At 38.3% G+C, this 24,293-nt stretch overlaps 1 protein-coding gene across 8 annotated transcripts in view; it reads left to right on the top strand.

The window, feature by feature from the left end:
• The window catches only part of Antp (homeotic protein antennapedia), a 244,257-nt gene that overhangs the window by 194,203 nt on the left and 25,761 nt on the right, over positions 1 to 24,293 (top strand). The window contains exon 1 of one of the 8 annotated variants that reach the window (XM_083048197.1): positions 13,137 to 14,773. The exons of the other annotated variants lie outside the window; for them this stretch is intronic. The gene's annotated coding sequence lies outside the window, so the exon portion shown is untranslated. Of the gene's footprint in view, positions 1 to 13,136; positions 14,774 to 24,293 lie in introns of those variants that run through there. 8 annotated transcript variants of the gene reach the window in all.

Below are 24,293 nucleotides of genomic sequence, written 5' to 3'. Positions count from 1 at the left end.
GCCTCTGCGAAGAGTATTACTACCTGTCCAACCAGACTCGCATGCTCAGACTTAGTCTGCCATTTATCATCTCATTTTATAGTCAACCAAACTTGAACATCGGAACGCCCAATAAATGTTTTTGTTAATCGTATTTTATCTTTTGGTGAAAAAATATTACTCGTAAAAAATAACTCGTAATTTGCAGTTTTTTGTGATAATACATACAATTTCTTCAAAGAAAATGATCAAAGATAGTTTGATAAAAATTACATTTATTTTACAATTAATATAATTAAGAGAAACACCATTCAATGAAAGAAATCAAATTTTAATCGAATACAACTATTGTATCTTACATCACACATATTTTTCTGAACGTTAAGTAAGAAGTTTATTATTTATTATTAAAGTTTAATTTTAGCTAAGATTTTAATTTCTAATGTCAAACAAATTTGTTGGAGCTATGTTCATAGATTGAATTTTTTAAAGAGAAAACTGGCTATGCATTCAGGGAAAACACGCTGTTCGAGTTCCTTACGAAACGGTCCGTATGCACCTGCCTACGCGGAACAGGTTACACGGTGGATCGTTCAATCGATATTAGGTCGACGCGAGGCGTTCGCCACGCGGTCCGAGGTTTCTTAGCAAGAAATCGTGGCAACATGCCCTCACGTATTCGTTACCCTACTCTGTCACTAATAATAGACCTGTATTTCGCTGGTCCCGTCCGTGGACCACCCAAATGATCGTGCATAAAGTGAAAGAATCGGCATTAGCGGGCACTACAGGGGCTGATTGGTATTACAGGAACGTGAACGCGCACGGACCAAACAGCGGGGTTGATCCGGGTGACTGATAAAGAGTGCCACGCGCCGGTTGGATAAATACGAGCGCGATGAAGGCGACAAGAGAGAGAGGGAGAGAGATCGTTTGCCGGGTGCCACTTTTTATCTCACAATCGATTTTTTTATTAAAGAAATGGCAAATTCTTCACAGGAAGGATACTTTTCATTAATTATTTCAAAATTATCTTTCATTCTTATATTCGATATCTATCGAAGCTATGCTTTGATATATGATTTGAAGAAAAAATTTACATTGATTTAATTATAACATCGATAAATACTATTTTTGAGAAACGTATTTTTCTTATCTTTTCTATATATTTTTTAAATGTTGAGTTAAATTTTTCTTATGCACAAAAATGTTACCAAAACAGTTATTAGAGATTATTAGAGAAATGTGTTAATTTAATGCTAGTTGATTACTATTCAAGAAAACTAATTACAGTCAGATTCAATGAGAGAAATCTTAAACTTAATAATGTTTAAAACTGTAAGCATTTTAATATATAATAGGAATATATATTTTTAGAAATATACATTTTTATAAAATTATAATGATTACTGCTTAAAACTGATGTAAAAAAAACAAATCGAAAATTCCACATGAAAAAAGTCGATTTATTTAATACAACGTGATGAAAAGTAAAAATATTTTATTAGTAATATTGTATGAGTATAGTTTTTTTATTTGCGCAATAAGTGTCAAGAGCAGATACGTGTATTTGTTTACGCTTAGTGTGCAAGAGGTATAAATAGTGAATGATAATATTTATTAGCATTTTTGTGCATGTAATCGCGACTTATTAGCATCTCATGCATACGAAGTTAATTGCATCATAGGCAATATAGATTATTATGCGTATAATTACATAAAAAAGAATTGCGCTTTATCTTTTGAGATTAGTACTCCCACTTTTTATATATGCTCCAAAATTTTTTATCGCAAGGGACAGATCAGTTTTCTTTAGTCAAACTAGATATACGTAAACTTGTGTTGTAAATTAGGAGTAGTGAACTCAAAATCGTGACATCATCATATCGTAATATCATCATTACTATGTTCCTCTCGAAGTTTAAGTTTGAATTTTGGAGATTGTTTTTCCCGCTCAAAATGGAGCAAAGCCCTCTACCCAAGTTCGTTGGAACCCAAAGGTACTCGACCTTCCGGCGATATGCAGCAGATGGCAGTGTAATTCTATCTCTCAAGGCCGCACGCAGCAGCTGTTTCCGTGGTGCTGCCACCTTCTACCCTGCTCGAGATGAAGGCGGTACTGACCTGCGCATGTCTCGCACTATCATAACACAACTCCAACGCCATAGATGCCGGCAAATTTATGACCCGTATCATGGCGCGGCATCTAAACGATTATTTGCCGTTAAACGTAAACGGCTTACAAAAACGAGCCTGTATAATAGAGTAAATACAGGTTTCGTGTTCAGACCATGATAAATTTATAGCTCCACTTATGAAGATTTCGTATCGGCTGACTGGCAGGCCTTAACCCTTTAAAGATGGATATTACTGAATTTTATTTGCGAAGAACTTCTTGAAAAATACTTTATAAATTACATTTATTTATTTAAAACGCATTAAATATATACTATAATATACTTAAAAAAATATTCAATATGTTTGAATATACAATAGACGTGTTATATTAGGGGGGTTATTAAAAAAATGAAGAATTGCAAGAATTGAAAGAGAATATCTTATACTTTTGTTGTAGATCGATTTTGACATTTAAAAATTAGCTATTTTTATTTGGAATATATAATTTTTTTATATTATTTCTTATATAATATTTTACATGTTTCTTTTTATCTGCTATTTTATTAATTATACTCGTATTAACTTCTTCGTACATGAAAGTATGAAATTTAGTCACGCAGATATGAAAATTGATTGCAATTATTATTGAATTACAAATATATTAAATATTCGAATGAAAAATATGCAAAATGATGCAAGTAAAGTTTTCAGTATATGATGTATTAAATAAGAAATAAGATTGCATTTAGATCTAATATTATTATACATTTATCTTCCGCGCTTTTAATTATATTATTATATTTGATTATTATATTTGATAAAACATACAAATAATAAAATTACATTTACTATATACGAGACGATCGTATTTTAAACATATTAAAAAATGTTTTGCTTTATTTAAATGTGTCAATGTTACTTTCTTTATTGTAACTCGAAAACATGAATTGTCACTAATATTTAAATAACAAATAATATGCAAATTTATTTATGTTGAAAGATACTAGTCTATGAAAAATAAGCATATAATTTGAAGACTGTCGTTGATTTTATTTAAAATTAGCAAACTTGTTTACATATATATTTTATCAACAGGGTAGTTAAATTAATCGACCAAAACTAGCCAATAAATTTGTCTAAGTTACGACTTTTTCGACCATATGGTTGTGGTCCTTTTAAAGTATAACTGAGATATTAATTAAATTTTTAAGCGAGAAAAATATTGGTCCGAAAGTCGCTGAATCGGGATAACTACCCTGTTCATTAATGTACTAGCGATATAAAAATACAAAACATTCAAAAAAATATATATTTTATGTTGAATATCAAAATTCTTTAAATTAAATAATCAAATATATGGCTATTAATTTATTTAAGACATGTGATATTTTAGATTATGGATATATGATGCATATAATTATTTAAATTTGATTAATTATCAATTGGCGGAAAACCTGAGTTTTCGTTATTATAACATCATGTCGTTTCTCGTTAATTTGGCAAACCACTCAGAAATTCTAGTCTTCATGTTCTATTCTTACATCTCGTGGCATCTCCCAGTCGTGGACTTAGTATAGCCTGGCTCCAAGAAGATTTTAATTAAACCCGCCCTTCCAGTGTTGCGTCTGATTGGATGAGCTAATCCTATTCGTAGAAAATTTAGGGTTTCCTTTCTGAAACGACAAATTCTCGAGAGCACATTAAAATTTTTTCACACTACATTAAAAAAATTTATAAAATTTTATATAGGCGTAAATATACCCACTGTTTTAAAAAATAAAATATTTTTTTGCTATTTTTTTTATATATTAGGTAGTTAAATCTTTCTAATAAGGTTTATAATATAAAATTAGATTTTGTAAATTGTGTGTGTTGTCTGTGTTTTGTAAAATTGTTACTATTTGTAGTTAGACGTATTATATGTTATAAAATTTAAATTTATATAACTTTATGCATAAATGGGAACTAAGGAGTTTTAATTCTGTGTTATATATATTCACAATCCAAATTTTTAATATTTCGTCATTAATTTACTCGATTAAAGGAAAGTGATAATTTAATAAGAATACGATATTTTCTCTGTCGAATATTCTTTTCCTAAATAAGTCATTTGATGAGTTTTTAGAAGATTGAGTGGAAAAGCGCATTTGGTTGTTTTACCGGGGATAGGTATCACGCGGATGTTACGCAGGAGGAGTGGAAGGAAAGCACCATGTCAAGGGGATGACGTCTAAATCTTGCTTTTCGTTTCACGCTGACTGCCCGCCCTTTCGCTGGCTATGCTTAGAGCCAAAACTCCCTTTCTTCCCTTTAACCTTCGAAGGGGTGGATCCTCAAAGTACACTCAGTATCAAAAACTAACAGATAGTTGCACTGTAGTCTTCAAAAACTTTCCTTTCATATAAAATAATAATGCAATGAAGTATTTAAATTTGCTATCTGATAATATATAAGTATAAACGTAAAAATAATTATGTAATTACTATAAAAAATATGCTTGTTATTTTTTTATGTTATTTTTTAAATAATATTATACAGAAAAGAACTAAAATATGTCGAATTCTTTTTCAGTCTATATTCTTTTGTGCTAGTCTAGTCACTGGTCAGACGTCCCGTTTTCAGAAAAAACATAGATTTCTGCTAAAAGGACATAGATTATATATACCGTTTTACGTAACATGCCGGAACGACATCGCTTTTATATTTTTATGGCAGTGAAAGTCGACTACACGAGGGTCACAGCCGTGAGGGTATTCCTTAAGTTTCACCGATAGAGTCGGAAAAACGAAGCGAGCACAAAAGCGTGTTTCACTTTCGCCCCCACCATCGCATCGTAGAAAAAATCGACTTTCGCGGAAGAATCACAGTTTGTCGTGGAAAAAACTCGGGAATCTAACAATATTTCTCATTTCTCTTCGCTAAAATCAGTGCACGTACAGTTTTCATCGCGATGAACTTAGGACCTTGCTAAGAGAAAAGTAGATCGATTGCGCATAATACATAAACATACCTACAACTTTATTTTTTAACGCATTGTCAGATTTGTCCTGTGTGATATTCTTTGTTAGATTGAACTATGAAACAAAATTGCTCTCTTTAAAATTATAATTCTTACATGTAAACTATTGAAGTTTATTTTTATATATAATAATTTATATTTTTACGACAATTATATGTATATATACACTCTATTTATAGATCATTTTATGGGTGTGTGATTGTTTAATAGGTATAAACTTTTAATGAAAAGAATGCTGTATACATACACAAGGTATTCCAATCACTGAATGGTTTTTTAAGAACAGATTCTCTAGCCAATTTGAACATGATTTTTTTTAACATAAAAATGTTGTGACTATATAATAATTGTGAATAATAATTTTGAGTTATCATATATCCTATTAGAAACGACTGAAAACGAGAATTTTTCACAAACTAAATTTTATAGAGTTAAAAGGTTAATGGAGGAACTACATTCTCCAATTAATTTCAAATCGAATTTACTTTAGAATTTTAATTTGAAAGTTACATAGATATGTGATAGAAAAAATTTGAAACTTGCAAAGAATGATCTTTATGGATATTTTTGCTAAGCAAAAGTTGTTTACAAATTGACTAGAGAATTTTTTCTTCCAAAAAAACATTCAAATTCGAGTTTTGGAAAATAATCTGTATCAATTAATTTCTTATTTAAAATTAAAGATATGTTTGAAGCTAAATGCTGAAATATTTAATTAATAATGAAAATCACGCATTCGCTGCAAATATAATATGCAGTATTAATTAATGCAGAATTAATTATCCCCTAAAGAACGATTGATTTTCTATTTTGCGAATCTAGCGTGGATTCCATAGCTATTGATATCACTAGTCGCGAGTTTCCACGTAAAACGCCGCCCATTCCACGAAATCGTGCACGTGTGCAACGCCGGATTCAGCTGCCTCGTTCGGTTCAGGAATGAATTATCGCCCGTTCGGGGCTGAGCTCTTTCATTTCCAGTCTACGCGATAGTCCCATCCTTTTCTCTCCTCCGTATCGGCCGAGGCTGCAGACAGCAACGCTTTTTTCTCATCCCTCTGTGATACCTCCCTCTATTCCTCTCTCCGTTTTCTTTTTCAATTTCCATCAGAGATATATCACATCGTTTTTGTTTCTGTATCTCTTTTATATGCTTGAATAATTTCTGTCTATATATAATTTATTACGTGTTTATTTTTTAACAGTTATTGCTACTGTTTATAGTCCTTTGATTTTTTAACGAGACTTTCATGTATACAATTGGAAATAACGTTTTTCTATGAATTTTTTCTTTATATATTTATTTTTTGCAAAATTATCGAAGTTTGACAAACACTAAAATATTAAAAAAGACTGATATGATCTCGCATATGATTGATTTTATTGACAATTTTGCATCAAACTTAGCAAATCGATCATAGTATAATCTTTTGACTGTGACAATGTCATACTTCTAAATTCTACCTTATTGTCATAATCGCGAAATTTAATCGCCAGAATTACTAAAAAAAAGTTAAAAAATACATTTGCATCTATTAATTATTTTAGTATATACGTTTTTTTTTATATTTGTAAGCTTTATAAAGAGCTTTTTAATAATTTTCTTGGAACTGGGACATAGATCCAATTTCGTATCTTGAAACTCGTTCGGAGATTCGCCAGTTATTCCTTTGAGAATAGCTGAGATGGAGAGCAAAATCCGTCAGAGATCCGGATGAAACAACCTTCATCTTGATATTTATTTTTGTCTGAAAAGGTCAGACAGGGGTCATCATTACGAAAAATCTAATTTTTTGCTCGTATCTCACATCATATTATTTTCTGTAGGAGAATTGAACTTGTACGAATTTATTTCTAAAAATGAATCACTCTTTTACGTCCGCACGGAATCAATTTTAAATACAAAATATATCAATATATTTCATAAAACAATTTTGATTACATTTAACCGAACTGTTAAGTTTTAATTTTTTATATTTTGAAATCCTCTCGTACAATTCGGGCAAAGAGAAATGACATACGAAGATACTGGGGACACAATCAATTGGGTGTTTTCGTTTTGAACCGTGCTCCACGATCGAGAATGAAAGAAAGCACGAGGAGGGTAAATTGGAATTCCGCGACGCGAAGGATGATGTTGCTCCGGTTAGTTGGGGACGAGAGGGGTAGGTCGGAGCGCGAAAGAAGAAGGAAACGGGCGACGGAAAAAGGATAGAGGGGAAAGAGAGAGTAGAGAGAGAGGCGAGTAGCATCCAAGGAATATTTACTGCCATCTTCTCCACCACTTACCCACAGATTCACTGCCTGAAGTTGTAAACACCTCTTAACTATATGGAGATAGTATCTCGGTTTCTCTCCTCGTGTGCCCTAAACTGTTACGTGGGTGTTGCGACTATCATTAATTAGATCATCATATGATTGCAGCATCATATTTTTCTCTCTCTATGTGCTTTTACAACTAACATTGACATGTGTATATATATAAATTATTTTGCATTAGAAGAGATATATAATATTAATTATTACATCAATTATATTGATTTATTTTTTCAAGTTAATTTTTTTCTATAATGATAATACTACACACTCTTATCTTGTATTTACAATGAATTGTGAATACATAAATAAAACAAATCAATGAATGTACGTATATGCGTGACAAATACACAATCAATACGCGATAATGATAATCGATAAAATAAAGTAACGTAAGAATCTAATAAAGTACAATTCATTGATATCGGTGAAAAGGTCGGAAAGTGAATTTTCACATATGACGCGCAGCTATATTTTTTTTTATAAACTAATAATAATATATACGACATAATTATTTTGAGGGAATACATCATAGAACGCCAAAGTTAAAGCGTGTATGTACATTGCGTATCGTCTAACACAATGATCATTCTGCATTAAATTAAACTACAACACTGTTGCTAGACCAATTTCCCGCTATTTAATTTGCATATCGTACACCTTCGTGTTATATTTGTTAACGCTAGAACGACACCAATCGATACGCCGCCGCCTGCTTGTAGTTTAGCGTTCACCTGAATAAACGGTTTACATATTCATCAATGCTTGGGTCAACATTTGCCGCTCGGCAAAGAAATTTCGCATTTAAATGACCTTGTCGGCCTCGCGACACGCGGTACGGCGTCTTCACGTGAAAATGTGACGTTTCATATTCATGTATAATCGAGATACATCGCGATTTATGTCTCCTGAACTTGACTCGTTTTCAAAACCGGTTTGTGTGACCGCGGATTATTCAATCGGTAACTGTTTTCTAAATTTATACACATACTGAACTTTCAGCGGTACTTTTGCACCGCGTGATTTATCGTACCAAGATTAAACGTGGGGAAAAAAAAGTGAGATGTCGGTATACAAAAATACGCTATTACCAATTATTTCGAAATTAAAGTCGACATAATATTATGTAAGAATATTGCCACAAGTATATCGATCGTGACATTTATTAAAATGTATTAATTTTTTTCTTTTAATATTACGTAAATAATTCGGCGAATGGCGAGAGAAAATATCGTGCCACGAAGGAAATCACGTATACGGAACCTTAAGTAGAATGGCAACTATATCTTTAGCCAAGTAAGATTATTCATTTCGCAAAAATAGAGCGTGCCCTCCGCAGCTAAGAAACGACGGGCGAAACCGAAACAATGAGTTGATGCGCCGCTCTTCGTGCGGCTGTAGATGGTGGAGAGTCGCGCGTTGGAGATATAGAACGAGAGAGACAAATAGAAGGAGACGGTGAAACCCACTAAATCAATACTCTGCCATCGCTCCAACTCTGGGCTCATCCCCTCGCCTACCCCCTTAGCCCACCCCCCTAGTCGTCAGCCCGCTTCTCTTCCACCCTTCCCTCCTCCTCCCTTTTTCACCCCCGGGCGTCCTCCTTCACCAGCGTTTCTCGGTTCCGTTCGTTCCACGCCACCCTTCGTTCCACCCCCGTCACGCTCTCGAAGCGAAACTTCTCTGGCTCCGCTTCCACGGGCTACTCCCGCAGAGAGTTTCCTACCATAGGGCTGGATTCTCTCCCTTATGCGTCAGTATAATCTACCCGACGCTCGTGCGAGATGTCGGCGACGCGTGAAAAACGTACGCATTCGTATATATACGCGTTACGCTTATTTGTTGCTATTTTGTTTATTCCTTTGTTTTTTTCTTTCATGCTCTGCTCCAATAAAGAGCGCGCAACAAAGTAAGATGTACATTTATTTGATCACGTTAGGGCAACGTGTGACCTTGCCCGAGATAAACGGTAATTGCTACGCACTAAATTTCCGGAGAGAAAAGAAAATCCCGGAAAGGAAATTTCGGAAACATCATTCTACCAATGTCACGAAATAATTTCCAATAATGATTTTTTTGTATATATAATCGTCGTATCGTTACGCTTCATAATTTTCACACATAAACGCAATATTCTCGTGAAATATTTCTGAAGTAACTGTCGACGCTCTGGAAAACGGAAAAGCGATATCGCCGCACGTTGGCACGTAGTCTGCAGATCCAAAAAGATACAGCTTGCATTGAATTTTAATTTAAGAATATTTTATATAAAGCGAATATACACAGCGAAATTGTACGATAACAATTTTATATATTTCTTTACATAATATGGCGCAGATCTGGTCTCAATTAGAATTATGAAACATTCCGCATTAACTGCAATTTTATTACAGAGATTGTATCGCAATGATATTTGCGTTAATAATAATTTTAAACGTTAATAATAATTATTGTCAAAGTGCCGATATAACATTTTTTTTACACAATTTTTCAGTAGAAATTTTAAAAGATTTGTGGAATAATACTTTTCAAGATACTTAATTTTTTTTAATCCGTAATCATATCGTCGTCTCCTCTTAAGCGTTTACTCAGGTTGAAATTCGCTCTTTAAAAAAAAAAATCTCTTTCTTCGTGCTAAAACGCTAGAATATCAAAATGTCGATAGATAAAGTCCATTATCAGGCGATGTATAATATAAGACAGGCAAATCGAAACGTTCTTCAATTGTCTGTTTATTTCACGCGGGTATCACGCGCTTCATTAACAAACTGGGTCACGTAGTTCTGGTGTGGCACACACTCACGCAACCATCCCCGACCATTTGCGGACGAATGCTGAGCGTATCTTACGATCGTGAGAGATACAACTGGTTGCGTGGGCTATGAAAGAGAAGTAGAAGGAGGAAGGGGTTACCGATTGTGAGAAGGGGCCCCGTGGTCTGTGTATGTATATGAGTGTGCGCGACTGCCCAAGACGAGGGTACGGTGGTAGCCCCAATGCGTCTACAATCGCGAGCTAACTGGACAAATGAACGGTTCGTTGCTTCTCACACTGTTGACGATATTGTCTTCCCTATTGACGGCGTCATTATGTTCCCTCACTTGCAACGGAGAAATATATATATGGTAAACCTCTCGCTGTAATTTCACGCTCAATGTAATATTTTACCGTCGAAGATTTCATTGGAACAATGCTCTTGTTTGTTGAAGGTATGTCGTCATTTCTAAAACGATTTCTTAAACGATAAACGCAGCGATTTTTTATAGATATTTAATATATACGAGGATGTTTAATAAGTAGAGAGATCTCTCGATTAAATAAGTAAGAAAAATCTCGTTTCGGAGTTTCTGCTTCTTTTTAAAAAGCGAGATATCAAGTCCCAAAAAGTTCAATTACACGGCCGGCAACTCCTGCTTTGTTTCACGGCCGCTGCCCGTTGGTTTATGCTCCCTCCGTCTTTATCTACTTCACCGTTGTTCTTTAGATCTCCTTCTCTCTCTTTCTCACCTTGTTTTCTTTCCTTTTCTCGCCACGAGACGTGCGAACTTTTCGCCCGTCTCGGTAGCTGCCCAGTTTGTGATTTCTCGATGCTACATCCCCCTGCCTTCCTACGCGCTCTTAGCGTTCTACAACTTAGTGTCCCGTTAATTTCTTGCGATCCGCAGGACGATTACCGCACTTGTCCGAAAATTTAGCGCTCCCGGTGTCCCTTAAATCTCTCTCGTAGTGAGTTAAACCTGCAATAGCAACTTAGCGTTCCGAAAATACGCTCCGTATTTATGTCATAAACTCGCGCGTTCTTCCCTCTCGGCCTTTACCTGAGAATTTATGCATAAAGATCTTTCCGGTTTAATAAATATAGTGATTACTATTTTTTTTATATATCACGCTTGTAGCTTTCGCTTATATATTTGCAATAGATAGATGCAACTAAAAATGCAAGAATTTTGATAAAAAGAAAATATAACTTTTATTTCACGGTAGGTAGATGTGCATCATATATTTTATGCACGATAATTTACGAATGTCTCCCCGTAAAATAATGTTTTAATATTTGGGGTGTTTTGACATTATATAGTATATTTTAGTTCACCTTTTTATCGGCATTATATCACATTTAATATATTTTAATCGGTTTATAAAAACAAATTTTTTGAAAAAAAGATTTTGCAATTATTCATATGTAATAAAGCATGTTATTATCGACACGTTAAATCTTCTGCGTCAGCAATATAGTCTACTTGGTTTTATAATTATGTAAGCGTATTAGAGTGATGTGCGAGATATAAGATTCTAAACTTGCTAATAAGTAATTAATATCGTTACATAAATAATATATGCTGATATTTTGACGGAGAATGAACTGGAAACGATTAATATTTATAATATAAATCGCGCTAATTGCGTATACTTTATGTTCCATATCTCGTCCATATGTTTTATTGCGACGCGCGATAGTTTGGACCGTGTAATACCGCGAATTATCATTTTAATAAATTAAAATAGAATAATTAAAAAATCCGAGATCCGTATAAATAAAAGTTACTTTCCGAATAAATACATCACAATTAGTAAATTTTAAAAGATTAGCGGAGAAACTTTTGCGTAAAGTCGTATGCTTAAAATAAGAATAAAAGAAATCGATAAATAATCGATAGATAGATTTTATGAGTAAAATTGGATCGAAAGGGGAAGAGGACGTGTTTGTCTTGCTTTCGTAACGTTTATCGTTCTCTCTCTCGATAGGTATTCGAACGTTCCAACTTACGCGAGTCAACGTTGGTAGTCGTCTGATGTAGGATTACGACGATCGCTGAAAGATTGACGATCGAATCCGTCAGCGGCTTTCTACGGCGCGGACGGACTCGGGATTTTCCGCAATTTTCTCTCCGCGGGGCGATTCCTTCGAACGTAGTAGGCCGCGCACGTTCCGAGGCGCTCGAAAGCTCGGCATTCAATTCGAATCGCGTACACCCGCGGTTGATAGAAGCTTGAATGAGTTGCACGTGGAGATGCCGATGTGCGGCGATGTACGAGTACGACGCGGTGGTTTAGTTAGCGTCAGCGATGCTATTTTGAGCCTATTTCTGGGGATTAAAATTAGTCGAAGGAAGAAATAGAAACTCGTGATTTAAGTTGCCCGAGGCAGCGTGTCATATGCCTCTGCCATGATACAGTTGTGTGCGTAACAATAAATTAAATGATTAAATGTAATCCAATATCTCGAGGAAAGCCGCCGTCTCATCTCGTAACTATGGAAATAGAACGTAAAATATACTATATGTTACGTCCTAGTTTCCAGAATTATATCAGCAATGTTATAATTCGAGACATGACTATATAGTTGCTTCTTTTTTCGTCGAAAATCTCGAAAAGCAGAGACCCAAATTCGCGTTATTGAAATTGGCGTGACGTAATCGGCAACAAAGAACGCGCCGTCCTTGTTGACGCAGAAAGGAGCCAGCGTATAACAGAGTATATACGATAGACGCCTCTCGAGAGTGTCCCGCGGTGCCCCTCGAGTCTCCCCGTGTCTCCCAGAAGACGGGACTCTCTCTCTCGGTCGCTGTACACAACCACCATCGTGGCGGATCACGGGGGCGTCAAGAGAAAAGCGAGAGCGGACAAGAGAAATAGAGAGAGAGAGAGAAAAAGAGAGAGAGAACGGGAGAAGGAGAGAGAGAGAGAAGGATACGCCGAGGGGGATACGCGCGGGTGTATCGGGGGAGTGAAGCTTAACGCATGTGCACAGGGCGCTTCGCGTCGCGGCGCTCCGGTTCGGAGGCTGCGAAACCGAGCGGGCGGAATTCGCGGATCAGAGTCGTCGCATCTCTCGCTTAAGATATACATCACCGTCCGCGGCACCGTCCGCGGCTTTCCATGGGTATCGGCGAGCGCAGAGTCACCGTCCCGACGCTGGCTGACACGCACCGAGCGCCGACCGCGAGGACCGCCGTTCCTGGACGACGGGATGTTGCGTCGTACGGAATTCATCCGGTGACGAACGATATCATTCGGGATCACTACGGTTTCTTCTCGTGCGTCGCGACGCGAATACACGTGCGGTACGCCCTCGAGTGCGACGGCGAGTTCGAGTCCGAGAAACCTATTGCGGGACCGAAGTCCGGAGAAGCGACACGACGATCGGCAAGTTCCAGTTAACAAATCCTGAAGGATCGATGCTTTATTTTTTCTCTCCGATACTATCTTCTGAAGGGAAAAGTAACTTCCGGGATCATATATAGAGCTTTAGCTCGCGCTGAAGCTGTGTATGTTGACGAGGACGTCGAGCGAGACTGGAGAGAAGCTGTTGTGAGACATCGTGAGAAGCTCCTCGTAAAAAGAAACATTTTAAACTGCTTCATCATTGAGTCTTGTGTGTAATATCTTGATAAGGAAGAATATTTTTAAAAAAAAGAGGAAACTCTTTATTTGAAAAGCGAGGCTGGTCTTTGCGCTGGTACAAGAAAATCTCGTTCCAGAACTGCGTTTTACATTGGCAGATTTTGAACATTGTAGATCTTGTTGATCAATGTTAAATCGCAGCTCGTTGAATACAGTCGATCTCGCGCGAACGTTACCCTTGCTACGTCTTGAAAAAGTCCAACCGGAGCAATCCAGATCTTCGGCGATTTCATCCGAGTAGAGAAGTGCGAGGTCCGTGGATGAGAGTAATTTCGGATGATCTGATCCGCTTCATGTTGCGCTAAACCGATCGCTCGCTTATTTTTTATCGTTATTCATCAGCACGCACAGCTCTGTCAGCTGATCACTTCGCAAAATCTCCTCGTAAGACAATCCAAGAGAAGTCCTTGAAACGACTCGTTTCAAGATCGCAGCACCATTAGGATCGGATCGGTAAATCTGTGCCGAGTAACTTGTGTGTAGCTCCTCGAGTTCGCGTAGTAGAATCGTTCGCAAAGATCTCGCGAGGGCAAAGTGAGAAAAGGGTGATGGTGAATGGACTCACATGGTTACTCTATCCGATAGACAGTGAGTCCGTCCGAAGGACACATGGTTCGTCGACGGTGTTGGGTTTTTCTGATCCCACGCAGTTTCCCGTCGTACCTGGCTCGGTGACTGTCGGCGAATTCGTTCGCTCTTCGTGGACAAAGACTCCCGAGAAGGTGGTGCGCGAAGGGAAGTACCAGCCACGACGGGGCCCAGCGCCGGGGCGGAGACAAGGCCCCCGGTGCAGGGAAGAAGCGAGACAGGGGAAGAAGTCGAGTTTAGCGTAGCAGCAACGGCCCTGAAACTACAGGGGAGAACAACTACCCCCTTGAAGGGGGAACCTAGGAGGCGACCTCGCCGACGGAGGCGACGGAAAAAGAAGCGACGGAGGTGAGCGGATAGTCGAATGTTTTTTAATTGATCCTTGAATTGTTGCTCAAGATTAACGATATAAAATAATGCGTGCTTCATCTTAGAAAATAATCTTATATACTAAAGTAGAAATTATACGGTGCATATCGAAATTGAATTTGAGTGAGATTTGATGGAGAGTGCAATTTATATAATCGTGCTCTAGTAGAGAATACGTACAATATTAATTATTGAATAAAAAATGCAACTACTCTATCACATTCAGTAATTTGAAATTTGATAATACAAGTGGGTACGTTAAGGGGCATCAATTTCTTATGAAAAATGTGTTTTATATAAGCGACAGAGTTATAATAAATCGCGAAAGATTATGTGACATTAAATTGACGTCGAATCATTTGAGAAACGCGCTTCGAGTGTCACATTACAAAACTCGTAACACCGATCAATGATCCTGCCACAATTCGTTATTCATTTTCTGCTTATTCATTAAAATTCGCGTTGACAAAGCACGCGAAACACAACCAACCGATAGAGTTATCTTAATTATCACAATTTTTTTTCCACCTGTATAAACATAATCATTTTATATTAAATCGGATAAAAGAGTTCTCTAATTTTTATAGAATCTATGATAAAGTATTGATAAGTATACGATGAACTTTAATTTAAAAACTACGCTTTTCAAATGTCAATTATATATAAAACAGAATATGCAAATTTTTTATGAAGTTGACGAAAATTCGTGCAATTTTTTCATGTAAAATTCCAAGAAACTAAAATAATACTGTTATTGGGGATCGATGGATCTTTACGACGTCGTGTCATTTTAAGATTACGCGCTCGAGCAATTCATAAACAGGATTGTTCATTGCTCGGTCGGAAGACGCGCGGCAAAGATTAATGATGAGAAATTACGTCTTCCGAGAAAGAGTCTCTCCTTATCGCGAGGCGCGGAATATATCTGCACCGCGTGCTCGAAACGTTTGGCAATTCGCTAACCGCTCTTAATTGTAATTGATCTGCAGTAGATTTCGAGGCGGCTCGTGTGTGCGGTCGATGTAAAAACACAGATTCCGGTGTTAACCGCAATTTATCCGGTTTCTTATAACCCGTTCTCTGCCGCTGGTGGTCGCCTGGCCATTTCGTTCTGACGTTCTACAATGCGCCGCAATTCCGTTTTTCTTCTGGCGCGTCAACAAATTTCATCGACATACCGATCAGATACTTGCGACGACTCTCGACGATTCTCCAAACAGGGCGCGTGAGAAATTTCTCTAAAAAAGGGGGTCTGAGATACTTTTTCTCCCTCGTTTCTCGAACGCTTTGAACTAGGAGGCTTACGTGATATATAGTTTAAGTTTTTAATACTGTTACGTTATAATTTATTTCAGCTTTGTTTTACTTTCTAATCGACATCACCGATAAACGTTGATTTAGATTTGCCAATTTTTACGCGTATAAATATGTTGATTAATGTATAAATAATGCATTACAAAGTGAGATAATTTTAAAATCATAAAAAGATGATATATTAATTTTGAGAAATTATTTAAATTAAATGAAAATGAGACTTGCAATTTTTAATCAAATTCCCATACTTCCTCTCTCGATATCGAAAAGGATTAAAAAAACGTCGCTAACGTAGGCTTATGTTATTCTCCATAATAACTTTAACTGTCGACATTGCGATATTTCTCACCGTGTTACTTCTTTCTTTTTTTTTCGCCGAACATCGGCGTCGAAAAAGGGCTTGGATACCACACAGATAGAATTCTTATCCCTAAAAGCGACGACGCTGGTTGGCCGTGGGTCCCCCTCGCTCGTATTACGTCCCTTCCGTTCTACCATAGAGGGGAGGATGAGGATGAGGCAGCCAGAACGAGGGGGAAGGGGGGGACTCGTCGGGGCAGGAAATGAAGGGAGTAGTCTGGGGTGATAGGAAAATTTGATGGAGGGTGGCAGAGTGACGGGAGGAACGGGAAGGGGAGAGGGGGGAGGGATGATAGGGCAGGGTGAGGGGGAGAGAAGCGGAGGGCTATCAATGACGCGTTAGAGCACGTCACGCTGCGCAATGCATCTGCCGCCATATGCCGTCATATATATTATCTCGGCGATACGTCAATTCGGCCACTGATCATTATACTGATTATATCGCGAGCACGCAAACTATTCCGCATGTGCGACTGTTCCCATGACTCTGTCATTAATAAGTGCGATTTACTTTCTTGATATCGAACGTTAAGACTCGGATAACGTGTTGATTCTCGTCGTTTAAATCGCCAAAACATATCTCCATCTTCTTCTGGAGAAGTATTCTTTTTATTGTTTTTTTTTGTAACATAATTATGCAACGTTATTTTTTTCCCGCATTCATTGTTTTATTAGAGGTCGTACACATCATTTATTTATTGAGTACAAATAACGTAGAGGTGATGACTCCATAAATAAATTATGTGGTATCTAACAAAACAATATGCGGAATAAAAATAATGTTACGTTGTAAATAAAAAAAACAAAGAATAGAAAAAAAACAAGCGAGAGAGATGAAAAAGAAACACAGCTCACAGACCTGTATACCTGTACGGCCTAACAATAAGTCATAAATTTTTATATTATATGCGAGGCCTTTTCAGTTAGCTAAGAAAGAAGGTAGGCGAGGGGACGAGGGATAACCTAACGGTGATGCAACAATGCAACTCTCATAAAATTTTTTAACTTTTTTTCTTTTGTTACGCTAGTCTACAATGACGCAAACTTTCTCTGATTTTTCTCGGACAAACTGGCGTATAAAAGACAAAGTTAATACGAGAAGAACGAGCCTCCAGCGATCTCCCGACCTCGCTCTTTCTCCCATTCCACACTTCCGTATTGTTCCAAGGTCGGTAGGAACGAGAGAGGAGATCTCGCGAAGTCGCACATTTATTAATTAACGAACAAGATATCGGTACTTGAAAAGTTTTGTCATTCTATGTATATTTGATTATTTTTTTAACAATTTATAATTTTAAGTTTTGGCATAATTCGTCGCAGAGTGAGAAAGTGGGAGAAAACAAAATTGGAAAGTTAAAGCTGAAGAGAAACGATTTACTGTAATAAAAAAATTATTTTCAACCTTCTGCAACAAATATTTGATACAGTCGTCACTCACGATTCAAAATCCGCCTGGTTATAGCAGGTTTGCGGGGTCCAAAGTACATTTTTATTCCGGGATATAGAGCGAGGCGTATAACGCGCAGCCAACGTCCCTTGTTATTTCTCCTATTTTCCGTTGCGATAAATCACGAATGCCGACGGACGGACTAAGGAAGTAGGGCCAACAGAGGGGATCTCGTTGCCGGACGCAAAACCAAAACCATAGCGGCGGAGGATGTCAACATTCCAGACAATTTATAGAAGGCAACTCGTTTCGCCAACTAAAAAAAAAATTGTTGCCCATTTTTGCGTAACGGGATTTCGATCCGCATTACGGATATAAGTTAAAAAAAAAATCAAGTCGCCCATTTTTTATAAAAGCAAAGATGCTTTCTAATGTGCGAACACGGTTTTAGGAAAATCGATTTTTCGAGCAAATTCTGAGGGGTGGGATGAGGAGGAGGCGGGCAGGCAACTGTGCGCGAACAATTAGGTGATCGATTTCATTGTAAGACACGATCGCTGGTTCGTCGCTAGTGCAATTAGCGCGCCATACATCATGCGGATAACAAGGCATGGCGCCCCGAAGGCGTCGCACGCCTCTCGGAAAAAAGGAGAGGAGACAACGCGAAGAACAAAAGAGGGGGGTGGGATAACATACGGGGGCGAGGCGGTAGCCGAGGATGTGCCGCTCACCGTCTCTCGTGAACGAATGCTTCTTCTCGAGAGAAGAACAACTTCCAACTTCTTCTCGGGAGCTATAAGACGCGGGAAGGATGAACCCTCTGCCTCTCTTTCTTTCTCTCTCACCTCTCTCTCGTATCCTTGCTTCCCCGACGCGCTTCGCTCGTCTTCTTCCTCGATTTCTCTACTCCACTTCCTATTGTCGGACGCGCGTCGTTGTTGCCAGAAAACCCGCATGCCATTCATCTTGCGACACTGGACGAAAATAACACGAATTTAAGAAGCTCACGTTCGTAAACAATAAAGGGAATGCGCGCCTCTGGTTACGTAATAGCACCTCCAAAGTGAAAAAAGAACTCTGTTTATGTTATCTCTCTATCTTACGGGGATTCTGTAACTCATAACGACGATGTCGCTATCGTTAACGTGTCGTTGCGCATATATTTTGACATGTTAAAATATATGCGCAACGACACGTTAACGATAGCGATATCGTCGTTAAGAGTTACAGAATCCCCGTACTGGTGCTCTAGTCCAGTTATCGAATTTGATTATTAATTAAGTCCTGTAGATATAAGTAAAAATATCGAAAATATATCTGTCATTATTCTCTTGCATTCATGATCAATTTCATCATAGCAGAATAAACTGAAAAACTTTATATAAGTCAATAAAAGGCTATTCTATTCCAAAGTGTCATTTTATTTTATTTTATTTTTTTGCAAAACTTAAATTCATAACTTTATCACGCAAATGAATATATAAATTGACATCTATAATATATATATTGACGATTAACAAATTAATATACTTAATTCTGCATGAATGAGTTTGAACAGTCTTTGGTTGCATATTATTAAAAAAAAAAAGGAAATAAATTTGTGTGCGAGAAAATCATATATCAATAGATTGAAGGAAACCAAAAATGAAAAAAAATGTGCATGAAAATAATTTACGAGTAAAGAATGCGGTGTTATATACAAGAATATGTGTCAGAACACTCAGAGCATATACGTAACTCGGAAGATCAAGAGAGCAAACTGAAAAACGCTATGTCAGCAGAAGACTATTCTATTCCAAAGTGTCATTTTTGTCATTTTATTTTATTTTAGTTGCAAAACTTAATTTCATAACTTTATCACGCAAATGAATATATAAATTGACATCTATATAGATTGACGATTAATAAATTAATATACTTAATTTGAGCTGCATTTATGAACAAGTCGAACAGTCTTCGATTGCAAAATTATTCAAGAAAAATATATAGATGGAAGAAAATAAATTTATATATGAGAAAATCATATATGAATAGATTGAGGGAAACCAAAAATGACAAAAAAAAGTGTGCGTGAAAATAATTTACGAGTAAAGAATACGGGGTTATACAAGGATACGTGTCAGAACGTACGTAACTCGGAAGATCAAGAGAGAACTGGTGGAATACACCTGGTGTGTTCTCATGAATTCGCCGCCGTTCCTCTTCTCGCGCGCGCGCGCTCGCTCGCGTCCCTGCGTCCCTCCCTTTCCCTTTAACTTTACACATGTAGCTAACAACGTTCTGTGTTCGGCGCGTCTGCATCCTGCGCGCGGGGCGCCGTGTTGAGCTTGTTGGTTATGCTAATTCGCACGCGCGCATGTGGGCCGTAATATCGTGGTGGAAACTCATGCACGGGCACAATGCTGTCCCGATTTGTTACTATAAAAGTCACGAAGCGTGACGTAACGGCGCATTAAACACACACCGCGATGTCTCAATAAGTTACGCGATCTCAATTGTAGACCGAAACATAATCCGACAATTGTGTTTCCGTTAACGAGAGATGTGATCTGCTCGAGAATCATTTTATATATTTTTTTTTCTTAATAATTTTGTGCGATGAGATTATTATTGTACACAAAATTGAATTATCGCTGATGTGAATTATTTAACGGGGAGATTGATAAATTTATAGAAAGCTGAAGCTACATCATCTTTTTCTTTGCACGTTATGTAATATGAAAAAGTTAAGATAATACTATTGATAATCACTTAAAAAATATTAAGTAAGAGTAACTTCTTGTCCGATGTGTTCCCACGAATATTAAACACGAGGCGATTGGCAAAATGCCTTTTTAATCGCCATATGTAAGGTCCAACTATTTGAACAATGTCCAAAAGATCTCCAGAGCGTACTCTATCCATTATTAATTGAGTCAATTTGATACGATCATTACGAAATACATTAGATGATTGTACCCTCCGTAAGAGAATCAGCGTAATAAGTGGGCCGTAGGGAGTCGTAAGGAGATTCTCCACCAAGTCCTTTCTTCGATATGTACGACCACCATTTCCGCACGATTGAGGGTGTTTCAGGTTGCTTCATGCTTTCGTGCGATTTGGAATCTTTTCCTTTTTGATTGATTATATTTGAAAATAAAATATATGTATAATAATAAATTAGTTTATATATATGTATAATAAAAAAATATTTATCATTCCTCGTAATTTATTAACGATACATTGCATTGACATATTAAAATCGGTTTACGGTTCCGCGATTCGTTATACCTCAATACCTATGATATATATATGTATAATATTTCCGCAACGATTTGTAAAAACAGTTTAACGCGAGTTTGACTCTTCCGCAAATTATTTACGGCATTAATCATCGTTAACAAAATCGATTATAATAATATAGAACGCTGAGGATTCTCTAGACATTCGCGCCAGCACACATGTGGCAACAGAACAGATTGCACATATTAACGATCGACCCTATATATCAAGGCAATTACTTTCCAACTCTTCTGAAATACCGGAACGTATCGATCGGTCGATCAATGAGCCAGGAGGAGCGTATGGTTGATGTGCGTGTGCGGTTACGTTAGAGGTCGGCTGTTCGAAGTTCGTCGGGCAGGCAGGATATCATCTATCCATATACATATACCTCTCGTTCCTTTCGTACAGGAGGGAGCGGCTACGGAGAGCAGCATATAATTATCGGTACCGTAATGGCGACCATAAGTCATGGGCGCTTCTCTCCCTCGCCCGGTTCCTTCTCTTTCCCTCCCTGGACTGACTGCGGGTCAGCCTGCGGGTAGAGAACGAATGCGGATGAGAAATCGAGTCGATTGGATAAAGTCATCACGTCGCCTCTTCGCTCGGACGCAGGCCAACTCCATTTTCTTTGAAAAAAATTTCCACCCTCCTAGGATCTCGGACGAATCTGGGAACGAGTCAACGGAGATTTCTATTAATAGATGTGTGCGTTAGAAATGAAATATGAAACGCGATGCTTCATTTTGTCGTATTAAAATGATAATTATCTTTCGTGTACAATTAGTCGATTTGATATCTCATTTATACGCTCGAATATCGAATCTTTTTATATATTAAATTAAAAATATCAGAATTGAGGAAATACTTTTTATATTTTTATTAAATTGTATATATATATATGTAGCTTTCGAGTTTTTGCATTAGAATTAATCGCAATCGGGATTGATAAAATCATATGTGAAGGATGAATTGTTCTCGGTTCGGCAAAATGTAGGTGTGTCTTTCATGTAATAATGAAAGTCACGAGGCCATGTTAGCGAAATCACATCTCTTCGTCCCTCGCTTAGTGAAAGGTCAGTCTCCGGGTGTCACACAATGGCGGTCCCTCATATTGGTCGTCAGCGACAAACCCTCGATCCTAATGTCGACCCGTACATATACTTCTTCATCCACACGAGGCATATACAAACGCCTTTCACGTTACCTGTCCCTAACTGGCCTGCTGTTGCGAGCCGGCCCTTCGACTCTGCCGGCTGACATTCTTGCGCCTGAAGGAGCCGGGACTCGATTCCAGACTCGATACTGGAATGAATGAAAGCGAAATGAGAAAAAAGAAGAAAAAATGCGCGATAAAATAATATAAAAAATATTTTATGTAAAAAATGTTTAATGAATATTTTGCAACATTTTGCTTGATTTCGTGCATCGATCTTTCTCTCTTCCTCTATAGAGCGTGTGTTCTCGCTACGGTTGCTTCGGAGAGGGTGGATGTTGTTCACGCTCCGATGCGAAAAGTGGGGTGGTCAGAAAGGAAATGGGCAAAGCCGAGGCCGCGGTAAAATACCGGAAGGAGCGCCGAAGGAGGGGATGATTTCGAGCCGGAGGCGAATAAGAATTATGATTCGTCCGCGTCAGTGGAAATGAAAGGGATCGAGTTGCCTTTCCGGCGGTTCGTACCGGCGGTTCTCGTATTTCCTCTCTTTGCACATCTCTCCTCGCCTTCCTTCATCCTCTTTCCTTCCGAAATCCCGTTCGAGATATACCACCGTGTCACGCGTGTTAGTCAAAAAATAAACATTTAATTCTAACGAAAAAGAAATGAAAAAAAAAATACATGTAACTTAGATTTTGTTGCGACGATAATTTTCATCCCCTTGCGTCGATATACAGAGTTTTTCCCTGTTACTTGTACTCTCGTGCGAGAGCTTTCGACGTTGTGACGAGCCGGGGGGTTGTCCGAAGAGAAGAGGGATGGAGAAACTAGTCAAGGGAAAAAGAGCCTGTGCGACGGAAGGGAGAGAGACAGAGAGGGGGGAGGAGAAGAGTTCGTCACGAAAGATGGGAGGGGTTGGTTTCAAAGGGGATTTCGGGGTGGGGTGCGCTGACAGCTCGACGCTCTCGTCCGTTCCACGGCTCGACGGGAGGATACGCTTCTCTGCACACATTCACGTACGTTGGTGTGTGTGCGTGCGCGCGCACACGCACGCGCGCGACGCTCGCGGAATTGGTTAGCGCGTGGTGGATATACCTCATTCTATCCCTCTCTTTATTTTTTCCACTCTCTCTTTGGCCTTCTCTCTCTCTGTCGGTTCCTCCATTCTCGTCCCCCCTCCCCCCGACACGCACGCTCGCACGCACGCACGCACGTGAACACGCACACGACCATGCTTCGCTTTTCTGTGCGCCGTTAGTCACGTTGTGTAGTTTCGTTTCTGTCTGTGCTTCTGCCGAGTCAGAAGAGCTCTGACACACGCCGACTCGCGCGGGTTGCATCGTGTGTATTATTCGGGACGGACAACCTACTGTCAGCTCGTAGTCGATCGGGAGTGCGAAGGAGGCTTCGCTAGTCAACACGGTGAAAGTACGTCGAGTAATGCTGTAAATCGTTATCGAAAGACAATCATTGATCTCGTGAATCGTGGACACAAATATATTTTTTTTTTTTGCATGGACGAGATGAATGTGCCAAACTTTACGTACGAGTGCCTCGTGGTCAAAACGCACGTGTAATGTCAAAGTACAATTGAATCTCCGCACACGCCTGAGTGTCACAAGTTCACGCGCGCGATCCGATCCGCATTCGAGATCGTCGAGGAAACTTGTTGAGAATTACAACTCTCTGTCTTCAAAGACGCAGCTGTTCGATTATACATACGCACACCGCATACGGAAGGTCAAAGAGATGGTCATTATAATTGATAATCCCGTAAAGAATCACTCGAGCAGGAATGCCGCTTCTTATTCAGCGAGCTGCTTCATCTGACCAGGAAAGTCAGCAATCAGTCGCAACTCAGGCCTCCCTCGGAACTGCTCGCTTTAATTTAGCGTCGTACGAAGATCGTCTAGGATAGGAGGAGGTTTATTAGAAGTTGGAGCACTTCCTAGATTTCGGTCGAAATAGCCAGGCGCGTTCCAGAACGCGATCCGTTGCATCAGCGTGCTCAGCGCGGGACT

This window comes from Prenolepis imparis, unplaced genomic scaffold, assembly GCF_030444845.1.
Source record: "Prenolepis imparis isolate NDT839.2.m4 unplaced genomic scaffold, iyPreImpa1.0 SCAF_10, whole genome shotgun sequence".
Taxonomy (NCBI): Eukaryota; Metazoa; Arthropoda; class Insecta; order Hymenoptera; family Formicidae; genus Prenolepis; species Prenolepis imparis.
The sequence above is the reverse complement of the archived record's forward strand: the minus strand, read 5'-3'. Positions and strand labels throughout refer to the sequence as shown.